The following is a 5,111-nucleotide window of genomic DNA, read 5'->3' as shown; positions in this document are numbered from 1 at the left end:
TTTTCTGAACACATTGGTTTTCAAATCCCAAATAACTGTGAAAGACATCACTTTTGAATGCTACATATCTTAAGATATCTAACAAAACTGGTTGACCAGTATATCACCACCCAGCAGATGTAATCCAAACTAAACAGTTTTCAGAATACTGGTTTTCGTCCTCGAACAGCTGTGTAGAAGACGGCCACTCTCTAATGTCACAGATCCGGGGATATATAACCAAACTGGTGATCTCACATGCCTAGCACTACTCTACGGATGAATTTTAAAACTTCAACATATATCAATTTTTCAACATATTGGTTTTCAATCCTCGAACAACTTTGTAGAAGACGGCAGCTTCCTAATTCACACAGATTCCGAGATATCGAACCAAACCAATAACTCATATACTCTAGCGTCGCCTTACGGCTGAATTCTGAACTAAACAGTTTCTTAACATATTGGTTTCCAATCCTCGAACAACTTTATAGAAGATGGCAACTTTTTAAATCCCACAGATCCCGAGATATCGAAGAACTGATCTCTCATATACAGTAGCGCGTCCTTGCGGATGAATTCAAAATTATTCAGTTTCTCAGCATTTTAGTTTCCAATCCTTGAACAACTTTGTAGAAGACAGCAACTTTCCAAAACCGACAGATCCCGAGATATCAAACCAAACTGATCTCTCATATACAGTAGCACCTCCTTGCAGATGAATTCTAAACTAATCTGTTTCTCAACATATTGGTTTCCAATCCTCAAACAACTTTGTAGCAGAAGGCAACTTTTTAACTCCCACAGATCCCGAGATATCGAACCAAACTAATAACTCATATACACTGCTGCCTTACGGCTGAATTCTGAACTAAACAGTTTATCAACATATTGGTTTCTTCCAATCCTCGAACATCTTTGTTGAAGACGGAAACTTCCTAAATCCCAAAGATCCCGATATATCGAACCAAACTGGTATTCTCATATACACTAGCACCGCTAAGTGGGAGAATTCTATTTTTTTTCTTGGCTCATAGGGCTGCAAGGGATTGAAGATGGACTTAGGATTTTTTTAAACTCCGCCATGGTTTTTATAATTGTTATAAGAAGCATCGCGCCATTTATTGAGAAAATTGACTATTTTCACAGGTGTTCCGTTTGTACTGAATCTTTCGGAAGACTACACAATAGGAAAAAAGGAGGTATTTTTGGCCAAAATTAGGAATCCTGCAATAAATGATGTATTCATCATAAAAACATAGATAGAAAAGAAAAATATTTGCCTTCAATGGGGTATGGGACCAATTTTCGGCATAGTATCGATTTTTTTCATATTCTCCAAAACCAACGGAATTTGATCACTTTTTGGCTTGTAATAAGCCTGTTTGCTGCTGGATATAATACTAATAGTCATGTAGAGGGTTTAACTGTATATTCGTGTCACAAACAAATGGACGCAACACAGATTTCCTAAAATGATAAAAAAAAACTCTTTTAGCTTCTGGTGTTGAAAATTCACTGAGTAGAACTCATTAAACCAACAAAGGAGGGTACAAAAGATTTAATTAACGTCATATTGTGACATCAATAAAACGGAATTTCATTTATTTGATATATCATTGAGATTTCTTACATAATTATAAAAAAGGTTTCCGACACCTAAAAATAAAAAGGTATGAAGCGTCAAGGAGTTATTCAACACACTACTCATCCAACACATTATGACACGTTATGGTTAAATCTATAATTCGCTTCTATAATGTAGCAATGTCAAAATTGTAATTTTAAACCATTTCCCTTCTCACTGCGTAACGCTTTTTATATGATAAATGATTTTTTTCCGAATGGATCCAAATAATTCTTTGAAAATTTTAAATTGGAATGCCCGCTCTTTAAAGGGTAAGGAAGATGAATTATTCAACTTCCTATCAGTTCATAATGTGCACATTGCCATTATAACTGAAACTTATTTAAAACCTGTATTTTTCATCAAAAGAGATCCAAATTATTTTATTTACCGAAATGATCGTCTTGACAGCGCTTATGGTGGGGTCGCCATTGTCAATAATAGACGTATCAAACATAAATTATATTCTTCGTTTGAAACCAAAGTTTTCGAAACCTTGGGAGTTTCTGTTGAAGCAAATTTTGGACAATTCTCTTTTATTGCAGCCTACTTGCCTTTTCAATGCAATAAAATTAAAAAACGTTTCGCTATTCTGAGAAATACCAACTTTGAGAATAATGTCTCGAAGTTGGATCCCAGTTCGAAACCATTTTGGAAATTAACGAAAATTCTTAAAAAACCTCAAAAGCCAATTCCAGCGCTTAAAGAGGGAGAAAATTTTTTATTAACAAATGACGAAAAGGCTCAAAAACTTGCTCTGCAGTTCGAGAGTGCCCATAATTTTAGTCTGGGTCTCACTAGTCCAATCGAGGATAACGTTACACGGAGCTTCGAAGACATTTTCAATCAAGATAATGTTTTTGACCCTTCGTTGGGAACTAATTTGGATGCTCTCAGGAGAGCTCTCAGGAAGTTTTTTGAAAATACTGTAGAAAATATGTAGAAAATACTATCATTACCCGGGGCTTTCATATTTTTAAATTTTCTAGTAATAGATCTCACTATTACTAGAAAATTTAAAAATATGAAAGCCCCGGGTGATGATGGTATTTTCTACATACTTATCAAAAAACTTCATGAGAGCTCTTTATCCTTTCTGGTTAATTTATTTAACAAATGTTTTCAATTGGCATACTTTCCAGATAAATGGAAAAACGCCAAAGTTGTTCCAATTTTGAAGCCAGACAAAAATCCAGCTGAGCCTTCTATTTATCGCCCAATCAGTTTGCTTTCTTCAATAAACAAACTGTTTGAAAAGATTATTTTGAATAGTATGATGGTTCATATTAATGACAATTCTATTTTTGCTGATGAGCAATTTGGTTTTCGCCATGGGCATTCAACCACCCATCAGCTATTAAGAGTTACGAATTTAATTCGGCTCAACAAATCTGAAGGATATTCGACTGGAGTTGCCCTTCTTGATATAGAGAAAGCATTTGACAGTATTTGGCATGAAGGTTTGATTGTAAAATTGATGAATTTTAATTTTCCTCTGTACATTATTAAACTGATCCAAAATTATTTATCAGATCGCTCTCTGCAGGTAAACTATCAGAATTCCAAATCTGATAGATTACCTGTAAGGGCTGGTGTCCCCCAAGGCAGCATACTGGGGCCCATATTGTATAACATTTTTACTTCTGACTTACCTGATTTACCACCAGGGTGTCAAAAATCTTTGTTTGCAGATGACACGGGCCTTTCAGCCAAAGTGCGAAGCCTTCGTGTCATTTGTAGTAGATTGCAAAAAAGTTTGGATATTTTCTCCACTTACTTGCAAAAATGGAAAATTTCCCCGAATGCTTCCAAAACTCAGCTTATAATTTTCCCACATAAGCCGAAAGCTTCTTATTTGAAACCTTCTAGCAGACATATTGTCACTATGAATGGGGTTCCAATTAATTGGTCTAGCGAAGCCAAATATTTAGGACTTCTGCTGGACCAAAAATTAACTTTTAAAAATCACATTGAAGGCCTTCAAGCCAAATGTAACAAACATATTAAGTGTCTATATACACTTATAAACAGAAAATCAAAACTTTGTTTTAAGAACAAATTTTTGATTTACAAACAAATGTTTAGACCAGTCATGTTGTATGCTGTGCCAATATGGACTAGTTGCTGCAATACCAGAAAGAAGGCACTTCAGAGGATTCAAAATAAATTTTTGAAAATTATTCTGAAGTTGTCTCCGTGGTATAGTACCAATGAACTCTAATATTGAGACATTGCAACAAATGTCCAACAAAATAATTTCCTATTTTAGACAAAAATCGTTGCAATCTTCTATTGCAACGATTAGCTCCTTGTACCCTTAGTATAAATTAGGTTAGGTTTAGTTTAAGTTTAAAACATTGTAATTCCTACATGATTCAATTAAACCAGAGGAAAAATGATACTTGCCAGAGGCAATTGAAATGTATTTATAATAACTAAAACTGCAACATAGCAAATAAGGATGATAGTGTTAAGGAAACACGGAACACATAGTCTAAGAGACAAATGCATGTATTAGATAATTAGATAATTAGCAAATAAAATTATAAAAAAAATCCGAATTAGGCGCAACGTTAAGACTCCCCCTTAAAATGTTATGTAAATTGTGTTCGTCACCAAATTCTAGCGACATTATTGAGTAACTCAGATGAAAATTGAAAAAGAAGAACTTTACCAAGACTCCAGATTAATCCCCCTAGTGGTAATGTTGTCTTTCTTGTACATTATAAAAAATGTATTTTGGCCATAACTTTTAATCCCTAAATCCGATACAATGACGAATGAAACTTGTTGCGAGTAAATCGATTTAGAGTAAGTGCTTAAAAAAGAGTTAAGATCGTTTTTTCTCACACACATACAGACATCACCTTAATTCGTCGAACTGAGTCGATCTGTATACAACACTATGAGTGTTTGGGATTTCTTTCAAATGCTTTTGGAGCGATCATATAGCTTACGAGGTGAACCGGCCCAGGGCCGAAAACCTCTTTAATAAAGATAATAATAAATCATATAGCTTCTACGTATACTTACTACACAAGAAAGGGAAAAATGGGCCATTTTTTAAATTCATGTATCTTACAAAATGGTGAGTTTGGGCAGAATTTTATTCATGATTCTTAAAGCTTAAGAGTTAAATAGTGTAGTGCATGATGTTTTACTGCGGTACAAAACTGGTTTGTTCGTTAAATATTGTGTAAAATATGCTTTTACAAAACTACTAAAAACTAAATTCTTTACGGAGCTATTATTGCATTATCCAGCCTATTGCCTAGATCTGTTTGAAAGCTTTGTAACGATATATAAATATGTTACTTTTGAGACGAAAATATTGCAAAGGTGCCCGTTTCTCCAAAAAACGTATAAATATTTTTTTTTAATAGGAGGGGATAGTTTGAACGCCTCCCCCACCCCTCCCTAAAAATCTTAAAAATAAAAACCGACCTGATTATAAAAATATAGGTTATAAGTTGTGTATTCATCACATTTTACTAGCCCAAATCTT

The sequence above is a fragment of the Armigeres subalbatus genome, chromosome 2, assembly GCF_024139115.2.
Source record: "Armigeres subalbatus isolate Guangzhou_Male chromosome 2, GZ_Asu_2, whole genome shotgun sequence".
In the NCBI taxonomy this organism is placed as follows: Eukaryota; Metazoa; Arthropoda; class Insecta; order Diptera; family Culicidae; genus Armigeres; species Armigeres subalbatus.
Note: the sequence above shows the minus strand (reverse complement) of the source record.